Below are 19,129 nucleotides of genomic sequence, written 5' to 3' on the forward strand. Positions count from 1 at the left end.
AGGCAGAGAAAGTGTCTGTTTTAGCCTGCTCACCTTCTTGATTATCTCTTAATCATCCTCTTCTGTTGCTTACAAAATCAATGAAGTCCATTCATTTCATTTAAAATAAAAATGCAACACAAGCTGCATTTGCACATGGATAGATGTCAATATTGACACTTGTAATGATGCATAACACAATCACGTCATCCTCGTTATATATAATCTCTCCAGGCGTATGTGTTTCCATCACATATGTCCCGATTATATTTATAGCAGCTCGTCATAATCAGTGCCAGGATCAAGTCTGCCAAGGACAGATGGCACTTCCCCTGTAAAGCCAAAGCTTTTTTTTCCAATAAAGATCACAGACTGAAGAAGAAATAAACATGGCTGGGGGAAAAAAGCTCACGATAAAGAGAATACATTTGGTGTATATGCAACTAAACAAAGCAGAACACTAAAGCAGAAGAGGAAAAAAACGCTTCCGTTTACTGACGAATTCACCTCCCTCAGTCCTTTCCTCGCTTAACTGAATTTCCGATACAGTTCTTGGCAAGTGTGCAGGGAGGTGTATTTTTGGTCTTCTGTTAATATCTGCCAGTTTTCGACGTGATTAATTTTTAGCAATCCAGACGGGGGCCTCTCTGACGCTGACGATGATGTAAGAGCTTCAATGGGCTATGACTGTGAGGAACCCATCGTTATGGCACGTCCATAGAGACGTGAATGCAATCCCCCCCCCCCCCCCCCGAAGAGGAGTTGGAATGATGATACAAGTTGCAGAGAGCGCAATATGGACCATTGCATTTTGGATGACGGAAATCGTCGTTCAAGCTGTCACTTGAACGCCGTGTCAAGTGACAGCTGTGACATGCAGATTGAATTACTGTCGGTATACAAATAGCACATTTTATTATTAATACTAGTGGTAAATATATTCACCTATATCTCTCTTGCACACCCGATACAGAAAACGTTGTGTCAGCTTTATGAAGCCTGATCCGTTTACAAGCCTTTGTTTACTTGCTTTGAGAACACCGACTGTTAAATGTTTTCCATCATGCCGTGCACAAACTTAGAACTGAGAAATATCAGATACACTATGAATAGCATGTCATATCCTATCTCCAGAGTGCATACATTAACATGTTCAAGCAGAGCCATCCTCCTAACACTCATCGCTGCACTCCATTTTTCTCCTCTCCCACCTTTTCCCCCCTCTCCTTTACATTTCCTGCTCGCACCTTCTCTCTCACCGCCATCCATCCTTTCACCTAACTTCCTCTCTATTTATTCCCCCCCCCCCCCCCCCCCCCCCAGGATCCTTAATCTGACGCAGTTGCATGGGAAGAATGACACAGATGTATTCATGAGAGTAGGGGGTGTATTCAAGGGGGGGAAGTGGCAAAAGGGGAGCAGGGGGACTGAGCAAGAAGTCAGGGAGAAGGGCGAGAAATGGAAGGAGACAAGGAAAGGGGAGGGGAAAGGGAGGTGACTGAGGGAGACAGATGAAGAGGGGGAATGTGAGAGGGGACAGATTGATGAATGGTTGTTTGCGCGAAGCAAATGCCAATTTACTACACCAAGCAAGTGTTTCAAATTGAAGTGATGTTGAGAAAGAGGCTGCGGGGGGGGGATCCTCTTTGGATTCATAGCTCCCTCCCTTGTTTTCATCTTCACATGCCTCCAGAGTGGAGTTTTAAGATAAACACACCTGAAACCAAAATATACCCAACAAATTGTTTGCACATTGCCGAAGCACTGTGCGTCGCACTGTGTCCACATAACAGCTACAAGCTTATGTATCAACAGAGTCACTTGACTACAGCTGGATCGCAGGAGCTGAATAACAATCTCCTGCATACGGAAAGCTTTTGAGCTCTGCAGACAGGATTTTACCATTTGTCGAAATACATAAAAAAAAATGTAAAGTTCTGTGGTTTCTGTGTTCTTATTTAGAATTTGTCCCCTTTTAAAACCTGCTATGACTGTTATTCTTTGGCCATTTGCGAACACTGACATATAATCATGTTTTAAGTTGATATGGTGAACTTCTCAGCAAACGGTTGCTTATTTAAGCATCCAGCTGTTACGGAGTACCTTTATCCTCCAGTTGAAGTTGTGTTTATGGCCACCTGAGTCTATGATTCTCACTCTCTCAGCTCTCGTTTTGGTCTCCACCACCACCTGATGGACTGTTTAGCTGCTAAATGCTCCACTAAGTTTACCCGCTAGTCTCTGGCAGTGTTTATCGGAGCAGGTAGTTAACATTGAATTTTCCTCTAAATACAACGCCATGAGAGCATGTGACAGTGAACCAAAACAGTAAAGTTGTGGGTTGGACAGCTCAACAATTAGCTGAAACTCACTATAAAGCTCAGTGATTAAGAGAAACTGCAGATCCAGGTGATAATTCTCTGAAGGTTACAACCAGCCCCTTGTGGCTTTCATTTGACACCTTGTTGTTATAAATAGAGACGACTACAGCCACTTTAAATGTCATGCGTGTTGAATTTACAGCCCTATAAAGTCTCAGCAGACATCTCCTTGATAGAGAGAGCGAGAGTGCAGCATGCTCAAGAAAATCAGCTTAAATCGATTTCCACGACACGCAATCTGTGGTGAATTACATTTCAATCCTTTTTATTGGAAACGGCATTAAAAGCTCAACCAGTGTGAATGAAAAAACAGAACAGGTACAACACACTGATAGCCTCAGCGGAGAACGTGCCTGTGCAAATATTAGGATATATATCCAGGACTGCTGATAATAATGTTTGACAACAGGTGCCCCTGTGTGTGTGTGTGTGTGTGTGTGTGTGTGTGTGTGTGTGTGTGTGTGAGCACATGCCCTTAACGTTGTTTTCAACCATGTGATATTTACCTTAGCATCATTCCTTGTACTAATACTCAGCAGAAACAGCTGAGATAAAGAACCACCCTGAATTTCTTAATCCAGATATGAAGCTGAACCTGGAAATGAACTCCTGCCTGAAATACTCCTACATGCATAAAGAACACTGCCGTGTGTGGGCCGAGCTGTTGTTTCCTCTTGGTGATGTGAACACTAACACTAACTTATTTAAAAGATTTAGCGCTGATGATGATGAGGATGATTGCAGCACGGTACAAAGCACAGCAGTGCTCGAGTGTAGCAGACTCATCAGGACGGCGTAAAAACACAATTATCGTGTTTCTGAAGTGTGCCAACTGTGCCGGGCTAATCAGTCAAGTACAAAAGTTACGCATGCCACACAACACTCACGTCCCAATATACTCCGCTGTGTATTATGGCATTTTAGAGTGACAGCTGGGAATAAAACCATCATGCATACAAATGAAGATGAGGAAAAATGAGTGAAGAAGGGGACGCAGAGGATGCTGAAGTGTTCTTGCTGCTTACGTCCTGTAGTCTTCTTTCTCTTTGAAAGCCCATATTTATATGAGGAGAGAAGTAATGCATGGGTAAAACAGTATACTGTGCATTACAATGGCTGATGCAAAATGCTAATTAAATACACTTAGTATGCATATAGTTACTTTCAATAAAAAAAAAAGAGAAATAAAAATGTGTTTCATGCAGACTCTTAGGTAACACCAGCTAATTAGCAAACTTTTTTCTTCTTCTTCTTCTTCTTCTTCTTCTTCTTCTTCTTCTTCTTCTTCTTCTTCTTCTTCTTCTTCTTCACTAGCCATGAAAAATCAAATAAAGAGAATCATGGAACCCATCATAAAAGGGTTTTATTTTCTGTGATTGTGATAAGAGTTATATTTCCGAAGCACCCTAATCACAGTAGAATATGCTCTCTGGATTATTACGACCACGAGGAGATGAATAGATTTGTGCAGAACAAAAAGGAATCTAGGCTCACTGTCGACCTCAGAATCCATTCATCGTATTCAGTTATCCAAATCAGAGATGCTCTCAGCTGCACAGAGGGCTTGCTGAGAGGAGCAGAGATAGAGGAACCTTGTTGGCTACATTTTGTTCGCTGCTAGGCAACCTCAACTTTAAAGCTGTTTATTGGCGGGAGTGTGTGTGTGTGTGTGTGTGTGTGTGTGTGTACTCCAAAGCTGCACGTCGTGTCTTGGAGTTTCACAATGGCAAACATTCACTTGCCTGAACTGTTTTCAAATGAGGATCGTTTGCAGTCAAGGCTGCTTTTGACTTCCACATTGCTCCCTTGCATCTGTTTTGATTTGGGCCAACCTTGCCAAGGCTCAGCTGGTTCAGTCAGACAGGCCAAAGTACTTTAAGAACAATTAAAGTTTAAACTCCTTTCCCGTTGCCTTCCACTGTACGGCATCGGAGACCCAGCTTTCAAGAAAGGCTAAGCGGACACAATTTAATCAACCGCTGAGTGTGTTGCGTAACAAGCTTAAACCGGAACCCCAGAACATATTGTAATTATATCTTGAACACCTGATCCCGATATAGAGGACATTACGGGTCATTTCTACTTAATCGGGTGCTGTTAATGCTTTTATTTTCATTGTGTTGACTGAGTTTATTCTCAGGTTTAGCTTGCCCTCCGTGAGCTCTGATTATAACTCTGGTCTGATGGTGGAGCTGTATTTTCTGATGGAATTGTCCGAAACATTCTCATGTGAATTCATCCCAGTGATGACATTACATAATCAATAGGGGAAGGCCATGATTCTCATTGTTCTTCAACATCAAAGGAAATGTATAGCTGGAAATGACATGATAATACATCATTTGAGGACAATGTCGCATTTCACCAGCTTTTATTTAAGACACTGTTAAATAAGTAACATCTGCACACATTTCACTCATGTATTTATACAGGAGAAGACAATGTTTTAAACCAAGCCGGACCTTGATCAGGTCAGAATGTTTGACAGAGATTATCACTACATATATAATGCCATACTGTATTTACCGATGAGCTGATAACAGGTGTAAAGTGTAGAATGTTGAGGTTGAATACTCTTAAACCCATAAACAGGGATGGAAAACATTCAGATTCTTCACTTCAGCAAAAGTACCAATAACAAGATATAAATACTTCATTTCAATTCAGTGAAAGTTCCCCCACACAAAGGGTCACAAGACAAATCTGGAGGGTGAATGATTAATGGACGAGCAAAGACGAAAGACGTCGAAATGGTTCAAATACCTTCCCTTTAAAGATGAAGATTAATATCTCCTCCTCTTCTTGGGCTTGTGATGTGCTCAATGCTGATACATCTCAGGGTGAAGTCTGAGTCACTGCAGCCTCGACAACGTCAGTGTTTTCTCTTTCTGAATTCAAATAAGTCACTAAATATTGACACCTAATCAAACAGGTTACAGTTGTGGTGCCAGAAGTCATTTATGAATTTTTTTATTTTTTATTTGATTTGAGCAATAAACCTGCATTTTATCATTGTCCTGTAAAAAGCATGTATTTCCAAATAGTCAGCTTTTATAAACCCTGTTTTTTGTAATGTTTTTTTTTTTTTACTGTATTTCAATTTTTTTTTATGGTTTATCAAGAAGTTGGTCTTAAAAAGAAGGGGAATTATCTCCACCCATATGGGAATGCTTAAAGAAAGAAGAAAAGAAAAATCAACAAAGAACACAAACATTCACAGAGTTCATTTAACAGCAACACTGTAATTCCCTTCATGCTTCTTCTTCTGTTTGTTCTGAAGCCAAGATTTAAGATTTAAGACTCAACGCTCCAGTTCGTAATCCTGAGATTCCAGGAAGCGTAAACTAGACATACCACCAAAAAACCCAACCTAGTGTTGCCAACTCTTATCCAATGAAAGTAGCTAGCAGCACCTGATACCAAAATCTATAAATCTAACGAGAAAGTTGCCAAATTGGCATCACTGACACCCCTTTTCTTCAGGACTCTCTTCAAAGCCACTCCCCCCCCCAAATTATCATCATGAACGTAAACAATAAACATGGCTGTTGTTGACACTTACAGCTGTCACGATAGCAGCTTGTGGAAGACTCTGGTTCACTCCATGAGTACACGTGCAGAGTAAATGCAGGTAGACAGGGAGGTAGTTTCATTTATTTGAGTTGATTTATAGATTTACCCCCACTGCTCAGACAAAGATATATTCTTTCAGAATCTGTCAGTATGAGAGAAGTAATCAACTGGCAGCACTTTATCTTTAATAAGTATTATTTCGCTCTGTGTTGATAACCAAATGTAATTATCTATGTCGCTCTGAATCAAGCGCAAAGACTGAGAGCGTGCTGCTGACAATCAAGAAGACAACGACAAAATTGCTTTTCTTCTCGGCCTGCATGTCACAGATGTGAGAGGGCAAAAGAGCATTTTTCTTTTTTTAATCTGTCTCTTGGTGAAGTTTCTCTGCTTACCCTAAAAAAACATCAAGCTTTGACAAATACTGCTTTTAACGTCTCTGCTCGGATATTAGTTTGACCCTCGACTGTTTGGTGACCTCATCAGCCGAGCAATATAGCGCTGGAGCAGAGAGCCTCGGCTCGCTTTAACGATGTGTGGAAATTGAAGAGCCAGCAGAGCTGTCTAAATTACATTATATACAATGAGATAATTAATGAGGTAGTCTGTGCCGCCTCGCATTTCTACTGTTAATGCAGTTAATGAGATATACTGCAGAGCCATTGTGTCTTTTTCTCCTGCTTTGACAAGAGTGAAGTCATTTTTCTTGTTTCATTAACACAAAACACTCAGGTTGTCAGTCCCACAGTCAAATAAGAAATCCTCCAAGCTGCTGCCTTAATGCAGCTAGTCTTTTTTCACGATGTGTTATGTATTTTACGAGGATTGGATGGCTGTCTCGGGAGGGATTGCTGTTTGCTTCATAAAAGCTTCTCCCCGCTGCCGTTTAATGACAAACAACAAGCATCCGGTCATATCCTGTTACCCACCGCGGTGATAAATTGAGATTACCGTGGCAACACGGGCGGGCGTGTGTTTACGCCAGATGCAAAGCAACCACTTCAGACTGCATGGGACCCGTTTTTAATCACCTCTTGGAAACCAGCAGCGTGTGTTGTCATCCCCAATCAAACTTTGTCTGAGCAGAAACATCACTGAGACCACAGGTTGTGACAAAGAGATTCAGCAGCAGCATGAGACTGTTGGTAGTGAGTGTGATTCACGTCTTTAGTTCATTCACTGGGGTGTAGCTACAGTATGACTCACTCAGGCCTCGACCTGCAGCACAGAAACACAACTTTTTTCAATTATTTTCTGTTCTCAGCTACATACGAATCTGCCCCCACTTTATACTGTATGCAGTGGTGAAGAACATTTCTGTTATTTTAGTTAGAACTTAGTTAGTTGCATTGCCATTGATGTGCAGTTGTTGATTACCAGAGAAATTGACCTGAAACGCGCTTGAACCGAGTGAATACTTTTGGGGGAAACTTTCTCCTTCATCTGTTGATTGTATAGAAATATCAATTTTTTTGCATGTTCCGCTGGCCTTCTGTGATCTGATCAACAGGTATGTTGTAATTAACTGGACAGTTTCCAATTAAGGACAGAATTTATGAACCTATGAAGTGTAACCAATATTTGTCAGCTCGTGTATCTTACTAGTTGCTTGATTGATAAAGATTCTACATGTTCTCCTAAGAAGTTAGTAGGAATTTATTCTGAAGAAATCAAGAAATTCTTTAAAATAAATAAAATAGTTACTTGAGCAGAAATACTCAAAGTCTTAATAAAGTACAGTACTTGAGTAAATGTACTTTATTAATTTAGTGTCTGTATGATGAGAGCTTGAAGTTAAATTGGGAAAATTGAAATAAGTGGACTTCAGGCTGCTGCATTTTAATTACAAGCTCTGCCTCAAAAAATCATTTTTAATTTGTAATTGTTTTATTTAACCACTCAACATGAGCGTGACACATTCAAATTCATTAAATTCCAGCTCCATCACTCCTGGCTCTAATCTCCTTCCATAAGTATGTCACACAGGAGCTGAAATAGATTCACTCTCTCCCTGGCAGTGACAGCATGCAGCGCTGGGTCACCGCTGGCTGAATCATCCATTGCAGACAGGAGAGCGAATGGAGGCTGTATTCCCGGAGAGTGTCTCTGGTGTGCACTCGTCCATGGCTGATGGTGGTGCGGCGGGTCTTGAGGTGAGTAAGTCTAGTGTGTGACGTCAACGCAGAGGATTCTTCATTAGCCGGCAAGCAAGCTTCATCAACCAGCCACTAATGTTCCAAAAAAACCTGCGGGCACAGGATATACTGCAGCAGCTATTTGATACGGGGCGAGGGGGGAAAAAAGGCCAGACGGATAAATGTGTTCTGGCAGAGAAGGCTGACTTCCTTTGACCGTCCCGATCACCGCAGCTCCATCTTTTGATTCACCGTCGGCCCTTCAGGCAACACAAACACTGAGATCCAGAAGATGGCTGATGTGTTAACCGATAGATTCAAATGGAAGGGTGAGGAAAAATGCTTTCAAAATCAAGTCAGGTTTCGCCCTCTCGGTGAAAAATGTTGCTTCTGTATTTCATCGGGCTCAGGAAAAAATGTGGCCTCTCAGGATTGTGAACATATGGGGTAATCATATTGTTTTAAATATGAAGTAAATATGAAATATGAAATAAAGACTTCCAGGGCTTTGTCAAAAAAAAGGCCTTCAGGTCTGACCGTGGAGTGGGAGAGTAAACAGTTGTGGTGTTTTTTTCTCCACAGGTGCATTTACCGCCCGTGCTCTTTAACCACAGCATCCATTGAGGGGACCTCACCAAGGGGGACGATCCTGGCCACCAGGCTATTTTCTCAATAATACAAAATCCATATCACGACAGGTGTCTTAAATGCCCCTCACATTAATTGAGAGACCGACTGGAGGGGAGTCGCTGAACACGGCTGCCAGTGAAAGCATCGATGGAAAGTGTTTCCTATAGTTTGCCGTTAAATGTCACATTGAGGCGTTGCAGCTCAACTATTGACTCCCTTGCAGAAAGCAAATCTTGCTCCGGTCCGTTTGTAATCAGGGGAAATGATTAACCTCTGCTTGTCTTCGCCAAATAAGAAGCCATTAAATCCTCCAGTCAAGACTATGCAGGAAATCATTCCCCATATCCAGCCGGAGATGGCGGTTTGCTTTCCTGCAAACAGGGAATGGTGGTGGACATGAATCATCTCTGCCGAGCCGCGAGCTGTAATTCTTCTGTCACAGCTGCAGCTCTTGTTTCCCCACTTGTTACCGGAACTCATTAGTAGATAATTGAAAGTATACAACACTGATTATGAGAAGCACTTGAGCAGAATCCCAGGGGTCTTTGCAATTTACAAGGTGACAATGACATGCGGGCGATGCTATTGTCTACCCGCAATCCAAAAGGGAGTTGTGCTGTTAACAGGCAAGAAAGTTGTGATTCATTATTATGTTGTTTGTCTCTCTCAATGTCAATGCTGACCTCCAAGATGAGCTATGGAGTTTGCCTTCTGCCTTCTTTGAAAAAAAAAACTATTTGAAGAAATGAAATAGAAAACGTACCGCCGTCTATTTAAAAAGAAAAACATCCCAATATACCTTTGAGAAGACTGACAGGTTTCTGGGGTTCATTTGATTTGTCAATATTTCCAGCAGACTAAAATGTCGAAAGGAATAGTTCGATATTTTGTAAAATACACTGATTCGCTTTCTTGCCGAGAGTGAGATAAGAAGATTGATAGAACTTTCACATCTATAGGGTGAACCTTGAAGCCAGCAGTCCGTTTTCTTGGCAGACCAACCTCATTACAGGCACAGACAATATGTTATCGCTAGTGTCTGAACATCTGAGGCCGCAGCTCAATGTTCATATGATTCAAAGAGAGAGCAAAAGCCCCTCCTACCTCGCCTCTCTTCCACTTCCTTCTCAACGTTTGGGGCTTTTCACATAAAAGGATTTCATTCAACAGCCTTTCTGACAAACTGCTATCTAAATAGGATTATTCTCTTTTCTCTTTCAAAGTGACTGTAGAACCATATCTCTTCTCCTGGTGCCACATACTCACCATCTGTACGTAACTGTTTCTGTCTCTCGAGAGGAAGGCTAATTCGACACATTGGCAGGACGACGCCATGTGGACCTGGAGAAAGATATGAAAAGTCTAGCCTGCCGTCGTGGAACAAATCAATCAATGAGACTTGTTCGTGCAGTGCACCTACACCTTTGCTCATGAAATAATGTTGAGGCTGTTTATATAGGAGCGTCACATGTAGCCATGGCTGAACTTAGATAGACTATTAATGCGCCACTGAGGATTTGAATGCACTACAGAGGCAGGTTTACGCCCAATCAAATTGAGCATGATTGCTGTCTCAAATGTGTCACTTTTAGTTTCGAGATGAGGCTCGTGCTGTTTTTAAAAAAAGATTCAAATTTCAAGGTGATTACAAGACATCAAGGTGCAGATCAGCTTAAATAACTTCACATGGTCACAGAGCACCTTATCGTAGGGTTTACATCGCCTTTTGTTTCGTTGTGTTTCGTTTCATCTCTGTGAACAGATTCTGCACATGAATACACAAACGCAACGGGACACAATTTTGGTATCGGAAGCATTCTTGTGTCCATTGGTCCCAATAGTATGGACCCATCATCTTTGAGCGGTCTTTGGTTGCATGCAGGTAAACAGTCACTGTGGAGAGCAAATGAGGACACAAAGCTAACAAATAAAGTTAGTTGCAGAGCTTTATACCATTGCCTTCGTGGTTTTTTTCATCTCCACGTTTGAACTTGAAAAAACTGATTCCACTGGCCTGAGGGCTTTTCTGCTTGAAAACTACCTCCTGTGGCTGAGACCCACACTATAAGAGCATTCTCCGTCAAAGACACACTCAGCACGTGCATGCATGCGCAGATGTCTGCATCCATTGACACACACACACACACAGGAGTAGGTGGACCCAGGTGGTTCAAGTCACTAGCTCAGGCAGTCATTAAACAACAGGGAGGAGGATAAAGACGGGCAGAGCTGGTCGGTGGTCATCACAGGACTGGGAAAGGTTAGGTGTGTATACATATAGCCTACATTTAAATGTGTGTGCAGAACCCTGTCTCACTCATATCATCATTAGTCTGCGTGTGGGTGTTTCCCTCTCACATTGTCTGCAAGTCGACATTTTTACGAAGCTTTATAGCCTGCTTGATGTATTGAGATTATCATTGACGAAACACGAATTCCACTTATTTGAAGATAAGACACTTCACAACAACACTTCAGGACACTGTGATGAAAACTGGACTTGTGGTTAAAAGACCTGTTTGCTGGAACCATCCACCCACCTTAAGCGTCCTTTCGACAATTAAAACTACGTCACCAGCTGCATGCGTTTCATTTGTGTGTCCACCACAAAAAAAGGATCCCAATTGACTTTCCATTTGCATTGTTTTTGTGCTGAATATGAATGAATGTGAAGTTTCCTGGGGTCATGATTCATTTGGAGCCACAAAAATCTACAACAGCATTCTTCATGATTGACGGGATACAACTGTGACTTCTGAATTGAAGCAGTAAAACATCGAAGCATATAACGTGACATTTTAACTCAGCACACCAGCCTCTTAAAATTACCTTTAGATCGTGAAATGTTTTGTCTCTTTGCTCACATAAACATCTGCTGTCCAGAAAATATTTTGATGTATTTTATATTGGGGTTGTGCTCATTTCAAGATCCCTTTAATTACACAGCATTAAGCGTCCAGAGGGGATCAAACATCCATCTGAAATGCTAATACACCCACACAATCTGCAATCTGCCCATAAAATTGTGATGGATTATGACATTTTGTATGGTAAATTCAAATTTGTTTAATTCAATTTTTGGCCTGAGGGTGGCACAATAGGAAATGTCATAGATGATGATAGAAGATGCAAAGGTTTTAGTTTTGGGAGAGCATGAATGTTATCGGTGTAATGTAAAGCAATCTTCCGACATGATTTTGATTTTCTTTGCATATTTGATTGTGGCACCAGAGGACGGATCAGGAGAGCAACAAAAACACTATGATTCATATTCTATGGACCATGTATGTCCACCACAGATTTGATGGAAATCTGTCAAAGTGGTGCTAGAGGGAAGATCAAAGGGCCATTTGATGAACTGTGCATCACACACTGGGAGTAAAGATTAATTCCATACAGCAATCTGCTCAGTGGTTTTCTAGATGTTTTGAAAAATCATTGAAAAAAATGTGATGATACGTGATTGGAGGATGACTTTTTGCGGTACAGCCAGTTGGGTTTTGAGGGAAAATATGATGAAAATACAGCCAAACCGGCATCCTCCAACTTAATGAGCCATCCGTGCTGGAGACAGAACACCCACTCTATAACATAAAGGACAAAATGTTTCTGCACAACAGAAATACACAATCAAATACTCAGTAAGTGCTCATAGGAATGAATACAGTGCCGGTTTCTAAAACAAGATTTTCAGAGCTCTTCTATGAGATTTTCTCAGTTGCTATAGCAATGCTGGCAGATGACACTGTCTGAGAGTTTTTGTCTGGCACTGACAGCATTTAGTGCCATACCTCAGGCAGCACACACACACAAAAAGGGGTTTCTGATGGAATATCATTTTTCAGCAACCTAAAATAAGGGCACATTCAGTATACAGAAGGTTATTTTCTAATGACTCCACTGTTGGGAATATTTTGTGTACACACTCTCTTTGTCCTCGTGTGATTCCCTCTCTAACAGACACACACCAACACGCTTGTCCCACTTGACACATCACTTCCTGCTGTGCCATTCTTCGCGTCTCTTTACCTTTTCTCTTTCTCAGCTCTCCAGCTGAGATCAGACACTATTTCGCATGATGCGTGATACCAGATCTGAGGGAGCTGGGAACATCCCTTCACAGTCAACCCCTTGCTGAGATCACCCATCACTATGCGAGATCCTTTTGAAATATTCGGTGGCATTTCCAGCGTCATGCCTGCAGCTGTTTTGCAAAATACATCAGGGACGGAAGAATAGTTCATGGTGCATTCGGTGGATTCAGAGTGATTCATCTGTAGGTGCAGAGGCAGGAAGCTGAGGTGACGCAGGAGGTTTAATACAGTGTGTTTCCTGTGGTGCTAAAATTAGCAGGAAATAGCATTACTCTGCAGAATGCGGCTTGGAAAACTTAAAAATATCGTTCTTTGTTTACTGTGCATTCAGCCTCCAGAAGAATGCTTCGCCTGTGCATGTTTGCCCACTTACGCAGCAGAATTGAAGCCATTCGCATTAGGCGGTGTGTGTGAAGCACACAGCAGCTGTATCTTTTTATTGTTCACCAGCAAGACGGGCATGTTCAGTAACTACATGCCTCTGTTTCCACATCTTCATGTGTGAAAGAGCTTTGGAAAAGACATACAGTATTTCAAGTATTGCACGGCAGAATTTAGAGATTGTGAGCCATAGTACGTGCACAGAGCTGGATAAGGTCAAACGCTACATAGCAATGTTAAAATTAATTTGTTTCATTAGGATTTTCCGCAAGAACACCTGAATTTCTTATTTTTCTTCGAGTTCACTTTGATTTATATACTCTCCATCGAATCGACAAGGATTTGATTGCCTCTTCTTTCTGTCAAACATTTTATGCTGAGATAACTTCAAACTGAGTGGGATTTTTTTGCGGGGGAGACTGTTACTTACTTGAAATGTTGTACTATTGGTCCAAGCGATACATCATAGAGATGGTCACAAGAGTCAGAACAGTGAAGTCGCCCCGTCAGTCACACAGTCACCTTATGTTACCGACATTAGCCCTTGTGGAGAGATCATGACTGAAGAGGATTCAACACTTGAAAGTATAACACTTGATCTCATGGAGACAGCTGCCGAGATCACTTTCTCAGCGGCCCATACTCCTGTCCACCTACTAAAGGCGTCACGTCCAGATTCCCCCAGACCTGCCGGGAACCAATTTGGTTTAGCTGACAGTCTTTTAAAAGCTGCAGATAAATTAACCTTTCCAGCAGGGGTCTCAAACTCATTTTCACTCCGGGCCACATCAGCATCACGGTCAGCCTCAAAGGGCCGGTTGTAAATGTAAGACTGTGTAAATGTAACTTCTCCTAACATATTGGTAAATAACTGTCTCTGCATTTGATTATTGTTTATTCAAGTGTAAAAATATTGTACATGCAGTTTTATAAATGTAAAAATATATTTAAGCACATTTCTGTTACAACTTAAATCCTTTTAAGTTAGGGTTAAGAAACCCACATTACTCTATCAAAGATCAAACTGTTGAAGAAAATAGCAAAGACAAATATCAAACACAAGTTATTGCAATAACTTTGTTCAATGCGTAAAATCCTTTCAAGGGTGCGTTTGCACAATCCCACGTGAAGTATTTCATGAGGTTGTGAAGCCACGTTTAAAGTAGTCTTCAATGTACTCACAATACATTTCCATTCCAAGTGTACAGTAACCAGCCAAAGAGCTGCTTCTATGACTGTGTGTTTAAGTATCTCATTATTGAGACTTTCTATCATAGTTATGACTTTTTATCTCATAACTTCGACTTTCTATCTCATAATTTCGACGATGGGGATATTATTATCATCAAGTCTAACTTTAAAAAAAAATTGACTTTCCATTTGCGGGCCATATACAATGACGTGGCGGGCCGGATTTGGCCATTAAGAGGAAAAAAAACACTTAACCCTATTGGTATAGCCATGCAGATATTAAAATAACAATATGTCTCGAAGCTATCGCGGGAAATAAGACATTGTTTCTGGAAAGAAAAGTTGCTGTTGAGTATGCTTTTACCAAAAAATAGATATCCCAAAGGATAAATGGGATAAATGTGTTTTTGTTATTTGGGTGACCTCACCCTTTAAATACAACTGTAGCCTCCACTAAATGCCTCCACTTTTCAGCATTTTCCATCTTCTCAGATGTGTGTTTGAGCTAACACAATTAGGACTCTTACACTGACACTAGCCCGCTGTAGGCCTTTAAGGGCAGAGAACAGGCTATCACAAAGGACAAGCTTCCACTCACAACACAAGCCCTGTGTGTCATGGTTGACCTTTCTTTTGTCTTGCATTGTCTGAAGTGATTCGTTTTTCTCGGTGGCAGATACACCACAGCTTACCGCCGCTGTCCTAACTCAGTCTGATAACAACTTGAGCAAACTCTTCCACCCTGACACAACAGTATGAAGGGCTGCTGGGCTGATGGCCGTTCTCGTCTTCGGTGCCATATTCTAACCGTCCCTTGAACTCATTTGCTCTTTGAGGGTTGCAGATAACTCCTATCTACAGATGTGTTAATTGGGCTTTCAGAAGGAAGTCGGCATATTAAAATAGTCTGGGGGTTCGCTGGCGAACCAGACCAAAGCCTCGGGAAATCACATGTGATTCAAGCTGACCTTCATCGAATGTGGAGTCTGGGGACCATACAAAGCTGGTCTGAATGAGCTTTGCCTGCAGTGGCAGAAAAAGAAAAAAAAACACAGTATTTCTAAACACCCACAGAAAGACCCTGGAGCCATAAAGTGTGCTTCATAAATTGATTTCAACACATGGATATTTAGTGTTAATCATTTTTTATTTTGTTAAAGACAGTACATATAGTATTTACATTATATTCTACAACACTTGCTGGCAGAAAACAGTTCATTGATCATTGGATCAGGATAATCTGGGTAAACGGAAGGCTGCTCTAGCACGTCAGCAAAACTTGATATACAGCAATTTGACACCTCATCAATAAACTCGACAATTCCTGTCATAACAGTCCATGAGAAACAGCCAAGCACATTGCAACAACTGATAGTAGTCGAATTATGCTAATGGCTGTGATGTTTAACAAAGCCACAGCTGCTCACATCAGAACGACAAGCTGCGCCATGTTATGTCTCTTTATGTTATGTCTCTTTATGTTATGTTGCGTCATGTTATGTCTCTTTATGTTATGTTGCGTCATGTTATGTCTCTTTATGTTATGTTGCATCATGTTATGTCTCTTTATGTTATGTTGCATCATGTTATGTCTCTTTATGTTATGTGGCATCATGTTATGTCTCTTTATGTTATGTTGTGTCATGTTATGTCTCTTTATGTTATGTCTCTTTATGTTATGTGGCATCATGTTATGTCTCTTTATGTTATGTGGCGTCATGTTATGTCTCTTTATGTTATGTGGTGTCATGTTATGTCTCTTTATGTTATGTTGCGTCATGTTATGTCTCTTTATGTTATGTTGCGTCATGTTATGTCTCTTTATGTTATGTCTCTTTATGTTATGTCTCTTTATGTGATGTTGCGTCATGTTATGTCTCTTTATGTTATGTGTGCGTCATGTTATGTCTCTTTATGTTATGTTGCATCATGTTATGTCTCTTTATGTTATGTTGCATCATGTTATGTCTCTTTATGTTATGTGGCGTCATGTTATGTCTCTTTATGTTATGTGTGCGTCATGTTATGTCTCTTTATGTTATGTTGCGTCATGTTATGTCTCTTTATGTTATGTTGCGTCATGTTATGTCTCTTTATGTTATGTGGCGTCATGTTATGTATCTTTATGTTATGTGGCATCATGTTATGTCTCTTTATGTTATGTGGCGTCATGTTATGTCTCTTTATGTTATGTTGCGTCATGTTATGTCTCTTTATGTTATGTGGCATCATGTTATGTCTCTTTATGTTATGTGGCATCATGTTATGTCTCTTTATGTTATGTTGCATCATGTTATGTCTCTTTATGTTATGTGGCGTCATGTTATGTCTCTTTATGTTATGTTGCGTCATGTTATGTCTCTTTATGTTATGTGGCATCATGTTATGTCTCTTTATGTTATGTGGCATCATGTTATGTCTCTTTATGTTATGTGGCATCATGTTATGTCTCTTTATGTTATGTGTGCGTCATGTTATGTCTCTTTATGTTATGTTGCATCATGTTATGTCTCTTTATGTGATGTTGCATCATGTTATGTCTCTTTATGTTATGTGTGCGTCATGTTATGTCTCTTTATGTTATGTTGCGTCATGTTATGTCTCTTTATGTTATGTTGCGTCATGTTATGTCTCTTTATGTTATGTCTCTTTATGTTATGTCTCTTTATGTGATGTTGCGTCATGTTATGTCTCTTTATGTTATGTGGCGTCATGTTATGTCTCTTTATGTTATGTGGCATCATGTTATGTCTCTTTATGTTATGTTGCATCATGTTATGTCTCTTTATGTTATGTGGCATCATGTTATGTCTCTTTATGTTATGTTGCGTCATGTTATGTCTCTTTATGTTATGTGGCATCATGTTATGTCTCTTTATGTTATGTGGCATCATGTTATGTCTCTTTATGTTATGTGGCGTCATGTTATGTCTCTTTATGTTATGTGGCATCATGTTATGTCTCTTTATGTTATGTGGCATCATGTTATGTCTCTTTATGTTATGTGGCATCATGTTATGTCTCTTTATGTTATGTTGCGTCATGTTATGTCTCTTTATGTTATGTGGCGTCATGTTATGTATCTTTATGTTATGTGGCGTCATGTTATGTCTCTTTATGTTATGTGGCGTCATGTTATGTATCTTTATGTTATGTTGCGTCATGTTATGTCTCTTTATGTTATGTTGCATCATGTTGTCTCTTTATGTTATGTTGCATCATGTTATGTGTCTTTATGTTATGTGGCGTCATGTTATGTCTCTTTATGTTATGTTGCATCATGTTGTCTCTTTATGTTATGTTGCGTCATGTTATGTCTCTTTATGTTATGTTGCGTCATGTTATATCTCTATGTTATGTCTCTTTATGTTATGTTGCATCATGTTATGTCTCTTTATGTTATGTGGCGTCATATTATGTCTCTTTATGTTATGTTGCGTCATGTTGTCTCTTTATGTTATGTTGCGTCATGTTATGTCGCATCACGTTATGTTGCTTCATGTTATGTTGTGTCATGTAACGTCATGTTATGATGCGTGACTGATTTCTCATGCCATGATGCTTTACATAATGTTTCTTCGTGTGTACGCCATGTTACATTGAGTTTCTTTAAGTTGCATCAAGTTATGTTGAGTTGCGCTATGTTTACTTGTTTTGCATTGAGTTGCGTTACGTTGAGTTGCTTTACGTCATATAACCTTTCACACGCCGTCCATCTAATCCCTGTCTTTTTCGACTATGCAGATCCTACATTATCCCACAAACCGAATAGCAAGACGTAGGGCAGGGATAATTCCTATTCTACCACAATATACTAATGGATTACCGTTTGACAGATCCTATGAGGCAGCCGACATCTCAGCATACAACACATCACCTTGACAAGTCTTCAGCCTCAATCAGATACCTTTTCAGACTCAAGAGTAAGAATGGAAAGAGACAAAGAAAATGACAGGGACCAGTGACGGTTTAGATTATGCCTGAGACTGGGATAAAGACTTAGGTCTGTGAACTGGCTCATAAAATACAGGAAAATGTGTAACTGCAGAAATGTGTCATCCAGTATAATAAGCTAAGCAACTGTCATGAGGAGCTGTGGGTGACTGGAAGAGGGGGTTGGTGACCAGTTGTTTCATTTGGGCTCAATTAGACTTGATTTTCGAGAAGAGGACAGAAGAAGAAGCAGGGGAGCACTGGCACTGTCACTATGGCGACAGAGCTGATGGGCTGCCATGGGAGGAGTGGGGGAATAAAGAAAGAGAAGACAAGCACACACACAAACACAGACATAGACACGCACACACCTGAGTAACGCAATTCAAGCAAGACAAATAATGGTAATGAGCATGCATTGAAGCATTCACATTGAACATACCCTGCTTTTTAGATGCTTTCGTAATTAGGAGTATCTCTTTGGAAGCTGAAGCAGAACGCTGTTCGGGGTCTATCTTCAGCTCGGCAGACCATCTACAGCTGACACAGAGGTCATCCCGGCAGAAAACAAACTCCTGGGCTCTGCTATTCAAGGGATACATTTGGATGAATTCCCAGGGAGAGAGGCAAATTAAATTAAAGGTGAGCATACGGGGTGCAACAACATATTCTGAGCAGTGTGTTAATGTTGCATGTTGATGCTCAAATATTGGAACACCTTTTGTGATGATGGCAAATTCATTTGTGAAGGTGTTGAACTGCAAAGCTGATTGAATGAGAATAATTAACAATCAGGGAGCATGATGATGTTTTACACAGGAGATGGATGTTG

The sequence above is a fragment of the Melanostigma gelatinosum genome (assembly GCF_949748355.1).
Source record: "Melanostigma gelatinosum genome assembly, chromosome: 21".
In the NCBI taxonomy this organism is placed as follows: domain Eukaryota; kingdom Metazoa; phylum Chordata; class Actinopteri; order Perciformes; family Zoarcidae; genus Melanostigma; species Melanostigma gelatinosum.